The sequence below is a fragment of the Triturus cristatus genome, chromosome 6, assembly GCF_964204655.1.
Source record: "Triturus cristatus chromosome 6, aTriCri1.1, whole genome shotgun sequence".
Taxonomy (NCBI): Eukaryota; Metazoa; Chordata; class Amphibia; order Caudata; family Salamandridae; genus Triturus; species Triturus cristatus.
The window spans coordinates 1,678,162,902-1,678,184,847 of NC_140589.1; the positions used below are offsets into that span (position 1 = coordinate 1,678,162,902).

The 21,946-nt window shown below is 44.2% G+C and overlaps 1 pseudogene; it reads right to left on the reverse strand.

Moving 5' to 3' along the window:
* Positions 1–316: 316 nt before the first annotated feature.
* Positions 317–20,911, reverse strand: LOC146821805 (proton-coupled zinc antiporter SLC30A1 pseudogene; annotated as a pseudogene).
* Positions 20,912–21,946: the final 1,035 nt, after the last annotated feature.

Sequence of the window (21,946 nt, forward strand, 5' to 3'; positions counted from 1 at the left end):
TTCAATCCTGAGACAGCCGTCTCAAGATAGAAAATCCAGAAGACTTCTCTTTTGGCTCTGATAGCATCAATGTTGCCATCCTCTGGTCCGTCCCTCTTGTATCGTCATCACAGGGTTCTTTGTGTAGCCTGGGCTGCAGCCCTGCACCTGTAGTGGCAACCACATATACATGAAATGAAAAAGTCATAAAGCTCCGAAGAGCATTGTACCTGTATTTAAAATTGCAAGTAAAGCATAAAAAGTCACCTTAAATTCCATGGAAAGAATGGACTTAATTAAGCATGAACTTCACAGATGTTTCATTTATTACCCCAGCTCAATTTTTTTTATCTTCGTTGTTGATTATGACTGTTGTGGTTCCAGGTCCTCCATTACTCTTCCTTCCTCAGAACTTTTGGAAGGTTCACCATTGCTTTCTGAGTCAGAAAGAGCAGCTGGGTCGGTGGTCCTCTCCTTCGTTCCTGCGCAGCACAGCTTTAGCAAACACTGAGGGCTACAAGGAAGTTCACATGAAGAAATCTCCAAGTCCGAACCCAGGGTTGGAAATTCTGGCTGAACGGTAGTAGCATGGATTCCTTCATTGTGAAATAAGACTTTTATGCGCTTTGCAACATCCATGTACATACAAGGGTCAATGCATTTAATATGAGCTGTTGCAATGATCCTGCTACCAGCAAGTTGCCAAACATGCAGCTCGTGAACGGCTTCAACTCCTTCAATGCCTGCTAGTTTTTGGCTTAAAGAGTGAATGTCAATATGATTTGGAACAGTTTGTAGAAGGATGAGGGCAGACTCCTTGAGTATTGGAAATGATGTGAACAGGAGTATAAAAACTCTCATCAAGGACAGGGATGGGTCCACATAAATCAACCAACAGGGGCCGGTTTCATGGCAAGCTGTCCCATTCAATCCACTTCCTGCCAGGGATGTGAGAGTATGGTTTACGCATGAATGCCCTTGATCTTCGAAGGGGCTACTCACACAGGGGTTGATGCACAGCACATCACCAGGACACTGTTTCCAAAGAAAGTAAAAAACTGTGGCATTGACGATCAGAATCACCGAGCCCAAAGTATCACCCAAGACATGTAGGAAAAGTCCACGAATGTTAAGTTGAGTGCCGGCATCATCCAGCTCTTCTGAGCTACCCTCGTAAACAATGCTTCCGCTTAGCTTAAGGTCAGGACAGTTCTTTGGGTCATCTGTAAAAAAAAAATGCACAAAATTGTAACATATATGTTTATCTTTTAATAAATAGAATGAAGTACAATTTCTTCATAGAAATTAAACTTAGGTACTCAACTCATAACTTAACACAGTTTTCTTGACCTAGTCAAACAAGGGAGGATTTTGCAATTTACTTTTATCAGTCTTTGTTAAAACGTTATTGTGATAGCACCTCACGAATACCCTGGTCCAGCTAAACGATGTATTGAGGTTCTTTCAAATTATCTGCTTAGATGCTTGGTACTTCCAAACTCCCTATCAATGGAGACTCCCAACAAGAAGGATGCTGTCATTTCAGAATTTGATGTCAGTCCATAATCAATCTGTTAGATCTGGTATCCTTGGTGTGGTTCCCCCTGTCTTTTGCGTCTGCCTCCTATATTTTTGATTGTATACTGGACTTAGGTTCTGATGGCTTTTTAACTCTGGGCACTTTACCACTGCTGTTCAGTGCTATAGTGCAAGTGTTCTCTGTGTAAGTTGTGACTATACTTGATTATTCATGATTGGCACATTTGATTTACTGGTAAGTCCCTAGTAAAGTGCACTCCGTGTGCCCCGGGCCTGGAAATCAAATGCTACTAGTGGGCCTGAAGCACTGATTGTGCCACCCATATAAGTAGTCCTGCAACCGTGTCTCAGACTTGTCACTGCAGTGTCTGTGTGGGTAGTTTTAAACTGCCATGTCGACTTGGCAAGGGCACCAAAGATAAAAATGAGGGTGTGCATTCTCTCACTGAGTGAATGTTATTAGTGTTTCTGTCCAATTCGAGTTTGCACCCCATTAAACAATTGCTTAAATTAAATGGTTAAAAGAAATGATAAAATATTCTTACAAGCTAGACATAGATATTCATGTCAAGGACATTTTTTTTTTTAAAAGGACATTTTTTGATCACATGACTAACTGAAAACGCTTCGTAATTACACTGTATTCTGTTTAACCTTTATTTTTATTTTTTTGAATTTGTTTTTATTAGAAACCGTTAGCACACAATAAAAGACATACAAGGGCCTACAACCACCAGGGCCGGCCGCTTTAGAGCCCGTGGGCCCGCAGTGTAACGCCATACATTCAAATGAACCAGCGGCAAAGCATCCGGCAGTCCGTAAGCACCTATAACAGACCATGGCCATTAGGCCAGGAGCGGTTTAAGACAACGGTTTCATTTTTTATTAAACATAAAAAACAACAACCATCCCCAACAACCCCCCTCCCCCACAAACCCAAAACCACAACTCCCCCCTCCCTGCACCCCTGCTTGAGCCCGAACAGCCCCCCCAACTTGCAGTGTGCCTGTCGCCCTAACATATACCACACAAGAACCCCAGAAGGAGGAAAGGACCCCAAAAAGCTCCCCACAACCCCCAGACATTTGAGGGGCATGATGTGCCGGATTAGAGTGTAATTGAGCCAAGGTGCAATAAATAGTCAATCTAGTCCATCGCCAGGAACCAAGTTCTAGTCCTGCACCACCACATCCCGTCCGCTCTCCTCCGCCCGATCGTCTCGATCCTGTCCCCGCGGTAGGGCATCCAACCAGTCACCAACCGCCTCCGGTCGGTCAAAAAAATGGGAACGACCCTGGAACTCAACCCGCAACCTCGCCGGGAATAACATCGCGTATTTCAGCTCCATGTCCCTCAGGCGCCGCTTGACACCCAAAAATCCCAGCCGCTGTTTCTGGACCGCTTGTGTGAAGTCCGGATAAAAGCTAACATTGGAGTTCTCAAACTTCAGCGGCCCAGCCACCCGCGACGCCTGAAGGATAGCATCTCTATCCCGAAAGTTAAAAAGTCGGGCGATTATAGGCCGCGGGGGAGCACCCACCTTGGGCGCACCACCCGGAATCCTGTGGGCCCGCTCCACCGCAAAGAACTTGCTCAATCCCTTGGGCGCGAGACGGGTGATCACCAGATCCTCCACAAAAAAATCAGCAGCAGATTCCTCCGATCTTTCCGGCACTCCGATGATACGGACATTGTTCCGTCTAGCCCTGCTTTCCGAATCCTCAAGTCGACGATCAGTCTGGTCACTGGCAAGCCGCAACCTACGGACCTCCGTCTGCAGGGCGGCCACGTCCACAGTTAGGCTCGACGCCGCTTGTGACAAGGAGTCGACCCGCTCGTTGGTTCTGGACAGGTCTGCCCTGACCAAATTCACATCGATCATTACCGCGTCCAACTTATGTGCCAGGGTATCAAATCGCTGACCCACAGCAGCCTTCATCTCCTCAATGGCGCCCATAACGTCCTGCAGGGTAAATTCCGACGCTGGGCCCGCTGGCTCCCTAGACCGCTCAGGCGATTTATGCAGGCCAGCGGGGGATCCCTTTAGCTGCGCGTAGCGGTCCATGTTGTTGGCCTGAGCATAGGATCCCCTCCGGGTTGACTTAGATTTCGACTTGTCCCCTTCGAGTCTCGCCGCCATCGTCCGGAGGCCACCAAGGTTGGCACCCGCCAACGCCAGGGACAGAGACCCTTTGGCTGATTTAAGCAGACACTGCGATCGCAGACAGGACGTTCGTGGATAGTCCAAAAATCGGGCCAGACACTCCGTTGTCCGCGCTCCTCTGAAACACCAAGGTTCCTCGGCCGATCTCAAACAGCAGACTTGAAAACGAAAGTGAAAGTGCGGGGCACGGGGCAGGTCAAGCCCTGCATGCCGCTGTTGTTCACTTCGTACCCGGGCACCTCACCAACTCGAGACCGGGACCTAGGCACCAGCAGGCCGCAAACTTCGGAGGGCAACCATTCGGGTTCCCGGCGTCCGATCAGAATTCGGAAAACGGGTGGCACCTCAGCGTGAATGCATCAGCAAAAGCCCGTCAAATTTAGCAGGATTTAGTCAGGATAGACGTGGAAGGTTGCGGAGGCCCTCGAGAGCCTTAAGCCTATGCGGCCATCTTGGTTGCGCGCTAGGCTCCTCCCCTCTGTTTAACCTTTATTAATGTATGCATTTTATGTTACTGCTTTTAATGGTTCGTTTTTCAACAACACTAGCACATTGATAATGTTTTTGGAATTCATGTGAGGTTACATTAAAAGTATTTCTTTTGTTTCGGTTATGGGAAGTGGGATGATTTATAGGTCACAATTTATAAATTAGTTTTAGGTGCAATAATTTGGGGAAAGGGGGATCTTGCACACAAATGATGGCGGCAGAGTAATGTGTTCGGTTTAGTTGGTTGTCGGGAGAATTTGTTTGTTTATATGTGCAAAGTAAGTTGTTTTTATTTGTCGGTGTAAGATGGTAACCCCTTCAGCGCGGCGCGGATTACCGCGCTGTGCTGAAGGTTCCGTGCGCGGGCAGGGACGTGACGGAGCAGTTCCATCATGCGCACAGCGCAACCGACGCGCATGACGGAACCACTCCGTCACTCTCATCGAAGGGGTTAATTTAATTGCAGGTGAATAATGGATAGCATAATTTTGAAATGTTTTTTAGCAGCAACACATTATAATTTTTACTGTGTTTTACAATGTGGGGTAAACATGATTTCAGAACGCTGATCGTAATGGAATCTTTTCCTTGAATGTTTCACAGTTACCCCTGAAGAAGAGATCATTCTCGAAATGCCTTGGGTCAAGTCGTTAACATCAAGACATATTCTGTCACATATTAGGAATATACCATAGTGGATTGTAATATTGTGGAAACATTCAAACGTGAATAAAACATGGATGATGTGAATATTTACGTCTCAACTAGTCTAAATCAAAAAAATTGATTAAAATAAGTGAATTACAAATGGACAAGATTGGTTACAAATATGAGGACTGTGTTTAAACTTAAATATGGACTCACAAGGGCCGATGGGCCCGACCGTTAGGCTGTGCACCCTGTATCTGTTATACTACCAGGTTTACCAGTATTTTATGAAGTGCACCCACTTGCCAGGCACAAGCTACATGTAAGGCACCCCTAAGGTAGGCCCAAAGTAGCCCCACAGGCAGGGTGCAGTGTGTGTGAAAGGTAGGGCATGTACTGATGTGTTTTACATGTCCTGATAGTGAAATACTGCCAATTCGGGTTTTTTTCACTATTGCAAGGACTATCTCTCCCATAGGGTATCATTGGAGCTGCCTCATAGCACCTTACAAGTGTAACTTTCAATTGGGAAGAGATGGCGATTTGGAGTTTGGGCTACCTGAACTCAAAAATTAAAAATATATATTTCTGTGAAGCTGGTTTTTAAATTGTGTGTTTGAAAATGTCACTTTTAGAAAGTGGGCATTTTCTTGCGTTACCATTCTGTGCCTCTGTCTTCCTGTGGAATCCCCATCTGGTTTAGACTGACAGTTGGGCTATTTATGCATTCACCCTAGAAAGTCACACAGTCTGAGGTGTAACCTGCATATCCTGATGGCCCGTCACCAGGCTGATAAGTCTTCCTGAGCTAGAGTGGTGGGAGGAGTTGTCCCTCACACCTGAATAGGGCTGTGCCTGTTCTCCCACAATGCTGTCTCCACCCCTGTGTAGTGTGTGTGGAGTCAGGACAGGGCAAGGCAGGATATGTGCACTACAAAGAATATCCTTTGAATATGCCTACTTCAAATGCAGAAACGTATAAGTACTGGGGCTGTGACCCTCCTGCCCCATTTTTAGAATACTTCTGGACTGATGACTCTGCCAGGAAAAAGAGCTGAAGAGCTGTTAGGAGGGGCTGTTAGGTTGCTGTGGTGGCCTGCAGTTGCTGCTTCTGTCTTGGGCAGTGAAAGGACTGGACTTTGCTGTTTTGAGCTTGCTTTCCAAGTTTCTCCAAAGAGGGCTTGCCTCCTGTTGGAAGTCTCAGGGTCATCAAAGTCTTCATCTACAATACCTGGACTCCATTGCTGGGAGTCCTGAACCTGCCAAGGGGTGCCAATTCCAGTTCTGAGCCATTGGAGGTTTTTACTGTGCTGTAACTTAAATAAAAGCATTCCCGATGCGGTCACTGACGACGTAGTCACTGCACCATTACCTACTCCACTGCCTGCACCATAGCCGTGGTCATTGTCCTCGACGACACCTGAGCCCTGGGTTTACTGATGACAATGCCATCGACTCCGCCATCGTCAACCGACACTGCTGCCTGCACCGAAGCCACAGACACTGCATCGTGACGAGCAAGAAACACCGCCTGCAATGACATTGCAGTCCTGGGTCTACCGACGACAGCGCTTCCACCGATGCAACATTGCTGCCTTCACCATGGCTGTAGACACCGACTTTGACTACACTGCAGCCTTGGTCTCACAAATGGCGACGCCTTGCACCGTCACTGACTCCACTGCCTGAAACCACCGCTCTTGATGACAGCGCAACCACTGCCAAAGTTAGCACTCCTGACTTCAATCACACAGAGTTCGACCTGCAACGCGTGTGTCTCACCGACTCCTGCACCGACTTGCGGCACCCACACAATTGACGCATCAGCGCCGCACTTCACCTCAAGGTCTTCGAGGCCTCTTCAGTTTCCAAGGTATTGTTTGCGGGTCCTTCCCGGTGCCGTAGCCGGCCCTCGACTCCATCAAATTTAGACTGAACTGTATTTTTGCTTTACTCTTAAGAAATTCATATCTTCAGTTGATTATTTTGTTTTTTATCGTTTTGGTCTTGTTTAAATTAGATACATTTTGGCTATTTATCTAAACTGGGGTGAAGTCCTTTTGTGGTGTTTTCAATGTGTTACAGGACGTTTGCACAAATGCCTTACACATTGCCTCTGTAGTTTAGCCTGACTGCTCTGTGCTTAGCTACTAAAGGGTGAGCACAGGTAAACTTAGGTGTGAACTCATTCTGCTTAGAGGGATGGTTCCTGCTTGAGCAGGTTGCATACCGACTGACAACCAGAAACCCCATTTCTAACACAATCAATCAATCAGGATTTATAAAGCGCAGCTAATTACCCGATAGGGTATCCAGGTGCTTGCAGGTCCCGTAGGCTTATTCGAACAGCCAGGTCTCGGGGGTCATTTGGAATTCTGGAAGTGAGGTGATGGTCCCGAGGTGTGAGGGGAGGGTGTTCCAGGGCTTTGCTGTGATGTCAGAGAAGGAGTGTACTCCACTTCTGCTTCAGTAGATGCGGAGAGTATGGGCAAGTGGAAGGGAGGCAGAGCGTGGTCTTCTCGATGGTTGGTGGAAGTTCAGGCGGTGGTTAATGTATGCGGGTCCTTGGGTGTGTAGAGCCTTGTGTGCGTAGGTCAGCAGCGTCAATTGGAATCTCTTCTGTACAGGGAGCTTGCCTGAGGTGAGGTGTGATGTGGGTTAGTTGGGAAAGGCTGTGGTGAGTCTGACTGCGGCGTTCTGTATGGTCTGAAGTCTGTGTAAGAGGTGTGCAGCGATTCCTACATCGAGGGTATTGCCGTATTCCAGTCAGCTGGGGATGAGGGCCTGTGTCACGGTGCATTTCTTATGTAGGGGGTAACGACTTGAAGATCTTACGTAGCATGCACAGAGTGAGAAAGCAGGCAGAGGAGATGGTGTTGATGTGTGATTTCATGGTGAATTTCTTGTCAATTCTGAAGTTTCTGGCGTGGTCAGAAGGAGTGAATGAGGGTCCTAGGTCTGATCGCCACCAGAAGTTGTTCCATGTATTGCTGCTTTTGCCAAAAATCAGTACTTGTGTCTTGCCTCTGTTCAGCTGCAGGCAGTTGCAGCCGCGGTCGGTAGTAGGAGTTCCTGCAGGGCGGTGACGTGGGGAGGGGGAGGGGCAGGGTGGGGGGTAGTAAACTATGAATTACGGAGGTTTACAGGTAAGTAAACATATATATTAATAAAACGAATTTCGTTGCGTGCACTGCATCACATTTGGGGATGTAGTGCACGCAACGAAATTCGTTTTATTAATTTATATGTTTACTTACCATTAAACCTCCGTAATCCATAGTTTACTACCCCCACCCTGCCCCTCCCCCTCCCCACGTCACCGCCCTGCAGGAACTCCTACTACCGACCGCGGCTGGGAAGTTGTACTTCATCCAGTTGGTGACTTTTGTCATGCATCTGTGGAAGCTGGTTCTGGTGGTGGTGGGGTCGTCGGTGAGTGAGAGGATGAGTTGGGTGTCGTCTGTGTAGGAAATTATGTTGAGACCGTGGGATCTGACCATGTCGGCCAGCAGGGTCATGCATGCATTGAAGGGCGTGGGGCTGAGGGATAAGCTCTGAGGAACACTGCAGGTGATCTCCTTGGGTTCAGAGGTGAAAGGTAGATCCTCTGGATTATTCCAGTGAGGAAGGAGGTGATCCATCTGAGCACATCCCTTTCGATACCGATGTGATGGAGTATTTTGATCAGTGTGTGGTGGGATACAGTGTCGAAAGCTGCAGAGAGCTTGACCTCTTGGCAGCTTTCGACACTCAAAGCTGCTGTTTCTCCTCAGTCAAGGAGGGTGTAGATGTCGTCGGTGGCTGTGATCAAGGCGGTTTTGGTGCTAAGACTGCTGCAGAAGCCAGATTGGAAGGCGTTGAGTAGCTGATCTGCTCCAAGTGTGTCATGAGTTGATTGTTAATGATCTTTTCCACTACCTTCACTGGGAATAGGAGCAAGTAGATTGGCCAGTAGTTTTTTAAACTCCATTCAGGGTGTTGTGATGGCCGAAGTGTTAAACGCAGCAATACAGGATGTGAGAGGTGGTGAGGCTGGCCCAGCTAACATAGACAAGATTAGGGATATATTTCCTGCACACCCTGTCGTTAATTTACAAGAAGCCGGTAAGACATTGAACTAGCAGTGATTAGTTTGGCGATATAGTATCAGAAAATGAAGAGAAAGATGGTCCTGTGGGTACAAGAGACTGCCAAATAGACAATTTGACTGCTAGTTCTACAGTAATAGCTACGACTGCTGTTCTTACTGGATCAATCTCACAGGAACGCATCGATTCCATCAAGACTGTTGTTCAGCTAATAGACGAGAGCCTTGGGGAAGGGAGTGGTGATACTTGTAATGTAGCTACTAGTAACAGAGGCGATCCTGTAGAGCAACAAGTTTATAATCTTGTTGATATCGCGGCTGATACTGTGGCTAATGCTGGGGCGGCTGTGCCAATCCGAACTCCAACTGCTTCTGACACGCAGTGGCTCAATCTGGCACAAGGCTTGGAGAACAATCAATGCAATACCCTTAGCGGGGGAAGGGTGTAAGAATTAAATGCTCTAAAGTTGTTAGGCCATGCAAAGGCGGTAAAGGCAGCGGCGGGGGAGTAAAGCAACAAGTGATCGATGCAATGAGGCGATTAAAGGAGGCTTCAACCACCACTGCAAAAGCTGGTTCAGCAGTCAGTCTATTGCGTAAATGGGTCTCTTCAAAAGGTGAAGTGAAAAACATTATATCTAGGTTATCAAACGCTAGTAGCACGGCAACCACCCCTACAGAACTACCAGAGGGAGAGGGAGTTAGAGTTGACGTTGGTCAGTCAGCATTAGCAGACGCTCCAGAGAAGTCTGTATCCACCACTATTAGTGAATCTCCAACATCTTTAGTCTTTTCCCCAGCTTCAAGCCCCGCAGTGCCACCATCAACTATGTCGGAGCTAGGTGCTTCTGCCACCAATCCGAATGGATAGGAGAGGAGCATTCACTGTCTAGTATTATGCAAGCATTGTACACTCAGAGAGCAGAAGTCCAGGAGTATTACAAACAAGCTAGGGAGGGGGGATGTAAAAAGCCACAATTTAGTTAATTTCACACGGGCAGAGCACTGGGGAGAGGAGCACGTAATTTGGGTACTGAAGACTGGACAGGGTTTACAAATATTATTTAATGTCGGAATTTAAATGTATTTTGGAATGTAGCGGGACTCAATCAAGCTGGAAAGCAACGGCTAGTAAGGGAAGAGCTGCATGTATTTAAGCCACATATATTTAGGTTGGCGGAAACGCATATGTCATATAAGGATAGAGCTCTGTTAAAACAATTGGGATATGATATTATTGTTTGCATGTCGCAAACAATTTCTATTCGCGGGGTTGCTTTATTAAAGTCTAGGAGATATAGGGCTGTTGTTCTTCGATAACTTGCTGACTCCAAAGGGAGATGGGCTATTTCTCAAATGATGATCTATGGGCGTAAGATTACAATATGTACGGTATATGGCCCTAATCTGGACTGCCTGGATGTTATATTTCATTTGAGTTCTGAGCTGCTGGAGTGGTCTGGTGAAATGATTGTGATGGGAGATTTTAACTGTATTCTTGATAGAACGATTGATACTACTAATACTACTGCCTGTGTTAGAATGTGTAAGATCAGGGTTGCTATCTTAGAACTTCTCCACTTACATCAGTTGGAGGATTCTTGACGGAGTTTATGTCCAAATATACAAGGATATACTTTTTATTCTTCACCACATAAACATTATTCGAGGATTGATATGATATTTGCTAATAATACTATTCTGGAAAATGCATTTGTAGCAGTATGCCCTAAAATTACATCTGACCACAACCCGGTTATATTAACAGTGCAGTTGCAGTTAAGCACTCGGGAACCAATTAGGGAATTTACTTTTCCTAGACACCTCCTCAGTAATTCAGAATATGTGGATTTTATGAGAACTATACTTGAGGAGTATATAGATAACAACTGGGGCACGGCTCCTATCCCAATAGTATGAGGTTGTCTGAAAACTTGTGTTAGAGGCGCTACGTTGCAATATACTATTAAACAAAATCGGCAGGGCTTCTGTCAGCTGGAGTCGGAACAAAAACGTTGTCTAGACTTGGAGCGTCAGCACGCTACATCGATTTCCTTAAAGGACGCGTGTGAACAACTGATTTATCAGCAGATCGTCGAGGCTAGAGCTAAGCTAAAGAGAAGGTTGAGGGATAAATTTGCAAATAATTACCCTAAATACAGAGCTAAACAATATGAATACGGCGAAAGGGTAGGCCGATTGTTGGCTAACCAAATTGCAGATCAAAGGGCTAAATCATATGTAAAATCAATTAAAGGAGTGGATGGTTTGGTATATACTAGGTCTACGGGTATAGTAGAACAATTTAGGTTATTCTATGCCGACTTATACGGCGATTCACTCTGCTTTAATCAACAAATTGCCCTAGACTATATACAGGAGTGCACAATGCCAGTTCTGGACTCTTGGCTCCCAGAGCCTCTGCAAAAAGATGTAGGTGTGAGGGAAGTTGAGGAAGCAATTAACGCTTTGCCTGCTGGCAAGGCAGTTGGCGAGGATAAGATCCCGCTCAAATTTTTTAAAACTTTCAAAACTACATTGATCCCCATCTTCCTTGCGTTATGGAATATAATTATGCAAGGAGAAGAAGTTCCCTCTTCTTGGAACGCTACGAATATCGTTGTTTTTCCTAAAAAGGGGAAACCTATAGATGACATGAGCTCTTACCGGCCTATAGCATTGATTAATGTTGATGCTACACTTTTTTCTAAAATTCTTGCTACACGATTGGCCCCTGTCATTCATTTTATTAGTTTCTGGGCAGCAACACGGTTTTGTTCCCAGAAGAGACACGGCAGCACATATTAATACTGCGATTGCTGCATTTGATGTCTCGGGACAACTGGGTCAGCAGTTGAGGATGTTAATGTTGGATGCCGAGAAGGCCTTTGACCGAGTAATTTGGGGAGCTCTACGGGCAACAATGTCTTCAATAGGTCTCGGTCAAAGGTTCATCTCGGCAGTGCAAAAGTTGTATAGGAGAACAACAGCTGCAATTAAACTCAATGGTCAATCCTCATCCTTATTTGTAGTCCAAACGGGTACGTGGCTGGGCTGTCCGCTATCCCCTTTATTGTTTGCTATTTATATTGAGCCTTTTATCAAGCATTTATTGTCTAATGCGGATATTATTCCGGTTACTTCAAATGGGATGGATTTAAAACTAACCGCATACGCGGATGATATTGCTGTTTTCTCGACTAAGCCAGTGAATGTTTTGGCTGCGATAACCCATGAAGCACAGCGATTCGGCTCTTTTTCCAGCTGTAAATTAAATTTGACAAAACACAGACGATATTGAACTTTCAACTTGAAAACTCCCCAGCGGCCCCAGGGGTCACAAGGACGGCAATTTATTTGGGAGTGTGTCTCAGTAGCCAAGTCAACGATATCATTCCATTAAATTACAAATCATTGTTGAATAAAGTAGCTGCAAAATTGCGATGTTGGCACCGGCTACCCCTTAGTATATATGGGAGATGTAACCTTGTTAAAATGAACGTCCTTCCGAAGTTTTTGTATTTCCTTCGCACAATCCCATTAAGGGTACCACCGACCTTTTTCAAACGTCTTGATAGTGCCATCGGTAGCTTTATCTGGGGATACCGGCATGCCAGGAGAGCTATCCGATATATAAAATTATCGTATAAGCAAGGTGGTTTCAAACTTCCAGATTTTAAATTATATTTTTGGGCCGCATTCACTGGGCGAACACAGAGCTTACTTAAAGGACCCGAAATCAGTGCTAGCTGGCTCTTATACCAGTTGACTTGTGGACTCGGTACTGGGTTTCTATTGTACAAAACATCTGGCCCAAATTACTACAAGCGGGTGCGATTCAAGGTAGTTAGGGACAATACTAATATTGGCTTGAAATTTGTAAGGTATATGCAGTATCCCGACCTGCACGTATATACTGCATTATGGGGGAACCCTTTGCTGCCTAATATATTCCATGATCATTCCGGGAAAGAATGGCAACGTAAGGGTGTGACACGGTTGGGTCATTTATATGACGGACATGGATTACGATCTTTTTTATCTTTGAAAGCAGAATTTGGTTTGCTACAAACTCATTTTTATAATTTTCTGCAAGTAAGGGATTATTTCATTCGTGGTCGGGGTCTGTTAGAGTTAATTAGTCCCTCTGAGGGGTTGTCTGTATTTTTGTGGCACTACTGGACGAAGAATTATTGGCAGAAACTTATAGCAGTGGTTAGTGACAATGGCAGATGGCATACAGATAGCGGCTTAATTAAGCCGGATTTTCAACTGTAATCTAACTAAAGAGGAGATACATGAATCTCTAGAAACTATAGACTCAGCAGTAACATCAGTCAATCTGAAACCTCAGCAATATAGAACTATATTTATGCTTTACTACACTCCAGAGCGAATTTCTAAATGGGCTAATAATTTAAATACTACTAAATCATACTGCCCGAAATGTCAAGAATTTGCTGCAGATTTAAGCCATATGTTTATTACATGTCCAATGCTGAAGGAATTTTGGTCTAGCATAACTCTTTTTCTTGCAACCTTGGCTGGCTACGACAATCTGGTTTCTGAGAAAGAGTTGGTATTGGGAATATTTTCAGAGCTGGGTTGTCTTACGAAACCCTTTGCTTCCATTATCTCGGCTGGTGCTTGTTTATGTATCGCCCGATCTTGGATTCAAAGTACGAGTCCAAGTATTAACGAATTCTGGGTCTTACTTAGGGAAATTTATGAAATGGAGATGGCGTTAGCTAAAGTTAGAGGCCCTCGGTCTTGGCTAAAATTCAAAAGGATATGGTCTAGTCTCCAATGGGATTAAGAATTCAAAGTATTTTTCTTATTTTTCTCCCTGTATAATTGCTTTTTATTATCATGGTGGTGCTTGTAATTGGATACATGCATAATGTTGCTTTGTTTGTCTTTGTGCTCCTATGTGCTCTACAAACGATTATCGGTATTTTGTCTCGGAATCTTTTTCTTACCAATGTGATGTATATATGTTTGTGGCTATAAAATAAAAATAATAACATTAAAAAAAAGATACTAACAATAATTTTAATTAGAGAAAAGTGTGGAATATATACAACCTAATCAATATAATAAAAAAGTACCTCATCACTGAATGCTTAATAACTTTCATTCATATCTACATTTCAATATGGATAAATTTGAAAATGATTACACAATGCCTCATATGATTAATGCGCTCTTAAATTGCAAACTATTGAAACTTTCAATTACCAATAGAAAGAGAAAAGGAAAGAGAAAAGCAACCAAAAGAAGGTTACGCCTCAATTGCTTTAGCACTTCAGTCTAAAGTAAAAGCCAGGTAGTCACACAATTCACTTGGATTAATGCCACCTTAAAAGTGACATTTATAATAAATTACATTATTTACAGATAACCGTTTGTACAAGGTACGTTAAGGGGAAAAGGAGTCATACATAAGGATTACAAATTCCTATTTTGCACCTTTACAGGAGTCATCCATTAAGATTCAATCAAAATGTACTTGCATTGTTTCTACAAGAAGAGCCAGAGGAATCTCGCCTCGCACACACTGTAATATTGTTCTTAGAAGAAGTATGGCAGTACGTTATGAACCAGCCACATTGAAAGTAATCAGAACGACATATTTCTGAAATATTACCAAATAATGTTGAATCTCAGAAAGAATAGCAAGTTTCATTCCAGAATAGAGAGTTAGGAATTCAGAGACTGACAGCAGATATTAACAAATCACGTCCAGCTGTGTGAACAGGCGGTGTGACTTTGTTTTTCTCTTTGGTCCTATTCCCCTTTTCCTAGGTATATGTCTTACAAGGTTAGTGCATCTTGACAAGGTAGCCTGCAGTTAGTGTAATGGGCAGAATAAAGGCAATGTGAATGGATGGGCTTTACCACCTAAGCATAACTACCACTCTCCGGCACTGGCAATCGCAACATTGGGATCACTTTTTTTCACTTAGAGTACCTCTCGGGGTCGTCTTGAGCATCAACAATATGATTTGATGAAATGATAAAACAAAGTGTATGACATTTTTGCTTAGCCACAATGTGTGTGAACCGTATTATGGAAACAATGTTACCAAACACAATTCTAATTGAAATCAATCAATCATCTAGGTTTATTTCAGATAAAATCCACAAAACACGGCAAAAATGAATAATATAAATACACAAAGATACTTTTAATTTAAAATATATACTTATAACATTCAAATTAATCAAAACACATTGTAGCCCAAAATAAAACAATGCTTAATCATGAGGCAATTTAAAAACAATTGAACAGCATGGTAGATTACAATACATTAAAAATTTCCGTATTCCATATTAGCCACATGGAGGTCGAAAACGTAGCCACATTATATACTATCAGATTGGCTGTGCTTGTTCTGAGGATTCTCAGGGATTCTAGATGTTGTCCGAACCCCAGCGGGTGGATGAGCCAGTAAGATCCATTTCTTCATGGAAAGCTGTAGGGGTTGCAGAAGAACAACACTTGGGGCATCGTTTCAGAAGCTTTCCTCCATGCCCGCCAGCCATCACTCCTGTTACTACCCCTTTCCCAAGACATACAAAATGCCTTTGTCCAGCAGCGGCCCGTGCAGGTAAGAGCAGTGGGGTGGTAGGGCCGGGGGCAGGGAAGGGGGAGGGAGTTCGACAGACAATGACGAGGAAACATCATTTATTTATTTAATTCCCCTCATGGTCGTCTGTCGAATCCCCCTCCCCCCAACCCACCCACACCACCCCATCGCTCTTACCTGCACGGGCCACTGCTGCCTTTGTAGGCAAGTTTGTTTCGAGCCTAAATTTCACAAACAGCTGCCTAGACACAAATGGAATTAAGTTGTCTAGAAAAGGCTCAAAAGAGCACTTGAGGTCCAAAAATGTAACTGCTACGGAGCCATGTTTACAATTGTGCAAATACTTCTCCCATAAAAAGTGATAGAATCTTTCTTTATAAAACTGGCCCTGTTACCCTAGTTGCCTCTGTCAGGGTTTCCCAGAGCTCTCCCAGCCCTAATTTGGTACAGTGAATGTTTTATGTGTACAAGCCAAGATATAGCCTGGTAGTTGTTAAAATATCAAAGGTCTTCTAGAGCTGATCTATAAGGGGCTAGTTCGGCTGTGTGATGTAATTTTTGCCAGTATAACAATGGCCTCAGTTTTAAAATGTGGTCAAGAGGACAATGACCCAGATCAATAACCAAGAGAGGAGTACTCTGAAGGAGGCTCACTAAAGGCTTTAGAAATTTATTTTCTATTACAGACAGCTTGATGGCTTTTTCCTTTCCCCGCAGCTTCATCTAATAAAGTCCAGACCTCAGGGTTTTTGACATATATTTCTAAGGCCGGGCCTACAGTTCAATTCTTTGCCCTCTTGAACAATTTCTTGTCCTCTTGAATGTTTTCAAAATGGCTGCCGATTCCCGTTGTAACTTTAGGGCACTCTTAGTAATCTAAGGGGACCAAAACATGCTACTCATCAGCCATACACCTAGGTAATCAAAGTTAGAGACTCGCATCAGAACCTGCCCTCTACCAGCTGAAGCAGCTGCGAAAAACAGTATGGCCCCATATGAAGCACTGGTATAATTATCTAAAGATGCCAAACCCCTCCCCGAAAATGGTAAATATTAAAGGACATTTACAAATGCTATATCAGCTTGAAACATTTACATTCATTATAATCTATGAGTGTTAAACGCACCACGCGAGGTGCCGGTTTTTCCTCTGCCCTTTAATCCAAGAATATTTGTCTTGGGACTGGAAACATATGATCACATCACCAAGACAGATCGATATTTGACTTCACAGTGTTTGGGAGCAACGAAGCTCGCCATTGTCTTTTAACGGAAAAAGACAGACCCACCATCAACCTATAATAATTTCACAGACTTAGGTAGATGTTGGCCATTGGAGGTACTGCACATTTCTTTAGAAGGGCTATGGAAGTCATTATTGGAACATCTTTCCAAGGGCATTCCAGCGTTCACACTGCACACCTTGACGGAGAGCTCTGGACCTTTTTACTCCTGGAATAGTGCTATAACCATTGTTGAAGGTGGCGTTGACGGAGGTCAGCTGGAGATGAGACTTGATACACCTGAAGGGACTAATTTGTCAATAAGACATGAAAACAACAATGAGGGGCAGGGGGAATTGGGCAGAGGCTTATTCTTTAAGGGGGGTAACCTTTCAGATTTCTGTGACTAAGACTGGACCTGGTGTATGCTGAAGTACCAGTTCCTCACTTTTGTTAAAACTCAATAGAAACTTTGAAAAATAGCAATTCTCAATTTAAAGAAATGTTTTCAGTAAGTAACAAATATGTTACAGTCAGCAGTCTCTCTAATTTCAACCAGCCTGCCTCTACTACACAGCAGTGTTCTCAGCATTATGCAAAAAGCAAATAAAACCTCATGCAAACTTTGAAAATGTTTATCTATTTGAATCTATTGCAATGCTGACAGTTATGATGAAAGTAGTCTCCCAGTTCACAGAGGTAAGAAAATTACACATGTATAGTAGTACATTAATCATGGAGCGTAAATTTCCAAATTCAAGAAACTTTTTACAAAAATGTTTGGATTTTTGCAGACAGTAGCAGGTGTACATCTCCACTCCCATTGCAACCATGAAAATGAGGTGGGGAGTTAGACTTAGGAGTAGAAGTAACATTACAGTTATCATTTTGGGGTACTATCACTAGTCATGCGTAGGAGTACCAATATGCCATTGCCAAATTTGAATTAGAATCGAAGGAAATAGGGAACATATCACACATGACCATGATGACTCACACCAGGCACCAATCACCATTTGAAGTACTTACGAATGTCTCACAATCAGGGTTCTGGCTGCTCCCTCTTGTGCTGTGTTTCTTTTCGATATAGAGCCCTGCTAGATTCATAAATATGCAGACCATCCCTCTCAAGAGGAAGAACATTTCAAAGAAGAGGAGACATTTTGTAATTGACCATTATGATGAATTGCTGAGTCTCCCTCACACTCCTTCAGTGCAGAGGAGAAGGGGGTTCTGAGGCAGGATGTCAGCCACATAATGAAAAATTTGGAGGTGGAGGAACACACTTAGAAGGGCATCAAGAAAACAATAGCAGGATGAGAAGAGGTGGGTGAAGGATTTCCAAAGCTACAGGTGGCAGCGGTATGCTCCGTCTGTGGAGCCGGATCACGTCTCATTTTCACCCCCATGCACAGCGTATCCTTTCCACCAAGTACCTCGTCCATTGCACAGCTAGCCTACCTGATCCAGAAAGAACCACTGTCTAGCCAGGTATGATGCAGACAGCTCCACACGTATCAATACATCAGACTCACTGTTAATGTCACCATGTCCACGCACAGCACACATGGGAAACATGAGATAAAAGCCTTATTCATGCACATGCAAAAATACCCCTCTGAACTTTTACACATGTAACCACACAGACACAAAGTACACGTATTGACCTTCATCACTTTTCATCCACCTACCCCTTGTGCATACACCATTAGAAGAACCAGCACCAGCAATCAATGCATGTGTGGCAGGGTCACACCCAGTACTGGCACAACAGCCCATCACAACCAACCAGTCGGGTGTGTGACAAAACAATAGCTCTCAACAGCACTCTAAAAACATATGCCACATATTTAGTCCAAAGTCACAACAATACCAGCCTAACCTAGCCGTGCACATACTTTGTAGTGCCACCAGAGGTGGACTGACTATAAAAAAGGTCCACCATATTCATATTAATTAGGTGACTGCCACCATTGCAAGACCCGTGTTGGCCCCTCTTCAGCCTCAAGCTAGAGTTGCCAAAGCTGTTGCCCTGCCTGGAGAGCCATGTGGACCGACTGCTTACACAGATAAATAATTAAACTGAGTAAGTCTACCTACACATACCCAGGAAAATGTTACTATATGTCTAGATTAGCACATGTATGTTGTAGATATGTGAATATGTCTCATTCCTACATCATACAAAAACACATACACTTGCTACTATCACCATAGGTGTCAACAATCCCTTAGATCTGCAATCAACAAATGTGTGATTTACATATTCTATTCAATTTCTATGTTGTCCAATGTAACTGTACTATGAGACTATATGTATGCTAAAATACCAAAGCATCACATTTCCCCCGTATAGGTCACATATATCTAGTGAGTAATAACTGGCAACCTATCATTGCCTATGTTCCATGTCAACTAAGTTGTTAATATGCTAAGGCTTTTCGTGCAACTTTCTATTGGCCCCATTGTGGCAGTATCAGTCAGCCAGGACACAAAATTGGGGAGGCAGGCATGAGTATTAGGGTGTGGGGAGAGACTGGCCTCTCTGCTGAGACCTCTCCCCAGGATGACCAGTGTGTGTAGTAGGATGTGGAGAGGGGCTGGCCTCCCCGCTGACACCTCGATCTTGGATGATGAGTGTGCATAGTAGGGTATGGGGAAGAACTGTCCTCTCCACTGACAGCTATCCCCAGGGCATCACCTATGTATAGCAGAGTATGGGAAGGGAGTGGCCTCTCCGCTGACAACTTTCCCCAGGGCAACAGGCATGCATAGTGGCCTGTATGGAGAGACTGCCCTCTCCAATATGACCTATTCCAAAGGTGGTAGCCACGTGAAGTAAGCTGTGATAAAGGACTAGCCTCTCCACTGACACTGCTCTCTACAGTGACATATGTGCATAGTATAGTATTTATATAGATCGCCTACGCCTTTCTAATTTTCATGATCCAGCAAAAGTTCCGTGGAATCGAGGAAAAAGAAAATTACACTTTTTTTCATCACAGTACTTATCTCTTACAGACCTCCTCTCAAATTCTAGGGGGACAGGATGCCTTTAACCTGCCCCTTATAGTGCTCTTTACTTCATTTTCACAACACCAGCAATTATTCACAATAAACAGTAATGGTGGCCATTTCATTTCTAAATCTCCGAAAGCCAGCCAATCACAGTGCTTGCTCCCACGGAACTCATGGGAGTCTCTAGCTCCCAAGGGAGCGAGACTCCTGAAGGGAAAAAGGGGCCTCTCCATCAGATCATGGGCGTCCGCAGAAATTTTTCCAGGGTGGGATAACCTGGCAAATGAAGGGGCGTGGCTAATGTTAATCTATAGGGGCGGGGCTCAAATGGCAGACAATCAGGATTGGGTAATGCTCAGGCCAAGCTGAGAAAAAAAGTGGTGAACTCTGCATTTGAAACTGGACAACAATTAGAGCACACATGAACCCTAAAATTACCCCCTGGCCCATTACAACTCATACATTCCCTGATCCCTAAAATTAGTCCCCTGGCAATCCAAAACCTATAACCCATACCCACCCTGACTCCTAAAATTATCCCCCTGGCCCCTTAAAACCCATACCCGCCCTGAACCCTAAAATTACCCCCCTGGTACCCCAAAATCCATACCCACCCTGAACCCTAATATTATCCCCTTGGCACCCCAAAACCCATACCCACCCGGAACCCTAAAATTACCCCCTGGCACACCAATCACTAACCCACCATGAACCCTAAATTTACTCCCTGGCACCCTAAAACCCACACCCAACCTGAACCCTAAAGTTACCCCCTGGCACCCCAAACGCTGAACACTACAAGCTTACACTACATTTGCATATTCGGAGGGGACTGTCCTCCTTGAAATTTCCATGCATGTAAGTCTAGAACACCATTCACTTAGAGTAACCTAGATATGCAGCCAGTAGGTAATGCTGATGCTGTAGAATGCATTAAAGTTACTGGAACTTACTTAGAAACTGCTGCCTGGTCTTCTGATACTATTCAGTGGAGTTGGGCTGATCAGCAGCACTGTCGTCCTGAGATCCAGCCCCTCCCGAAGAACTCACTGTGTAGATCAGAGGTCTTCAAACTTTTTTAGGCGAAGTCCCCCCAGACAATATTTTTTAGGAGTGGAGGCCCCCCAATCACTTACATTTCTGGAAGTTGGGATTTAGCATCTTTGTCAACCATTTTTACCCCGAAGTGTTATCTGACAACTAATTTTCACAATTTCGAAACAACATTATCAGTGTTTTGTAAATTTAAGAGTGGTAAATCTGGCCAAAAATCATAGAACTCATGCAACACCATTTGACGGAAAACCTTCTTTTGAGTGAAACTGCCACAAGGTCAGTGCATGCAACCCCAACTTTCAGGACCCCATCTAGTATTGTGCAGCCCGATCCAGCAAATAATCAGAATGTTGGCAGACTTGGCAACCACATCATTCTCTGGGCAAGGTCTTTGCTCTGAAGATACAACTCAATCTATGGAAATTCCCACTACCATATATGTTTATTTTGTATTATCCCACTAAAGCAGTATTGATGCCTTGGGACCTGGTGCAAGAAATGAAAATGGCCTTCTGGACTAAAGCTGGGATTATCAGGGTATAATGGGCTGGATGTAGCCGCGGTCCGTGCAGGTAAAAGCGGTGGGGCCTGGTGGGGGAGGGGTGTATTTCGACGGACGATGATGAGAGAAAATTAAATAAATAATTAATTTTCACTCTGCATTGTCCATCGAAATCCCCCACCGCTCTTACCTGCACAGGCTGCGGCTGTCGGATATAAATTAAGGCTGTTGCAGGCAGTTACTTGACAGCACTATCACAAATGCACAGGAGGAAGTGAAAAACTGCAACAAATGGCCTACATTTGCCTTGTTATTATGGGAAATACCTTGACAAAAGATAAAATGTAATGTTGCCTAAGACTCTGAAATTGCCTGCATCACAGCAGATTTGCAGAATCCAAACTGAGGTTGACTAAAACGCCAGCACTCCCAGAGATGAGACTCTCAACTGGGGCCTCTTGATAGCAAAGTGCAAGGACTCAAGGTCATCAACATTTGCACAGCGCAATTATGCTGTATGTAAGACCCCGAGTGACCTATTTTTTTCAGCTTGTTTTCAGTTAATGGTTCCTTTTTGTCTGATCATCAGGGTGTTGCTCTGCCTTTTAAAAACATTCTCAGGAAAGACAGCATCACCTGGACCATGAGCGA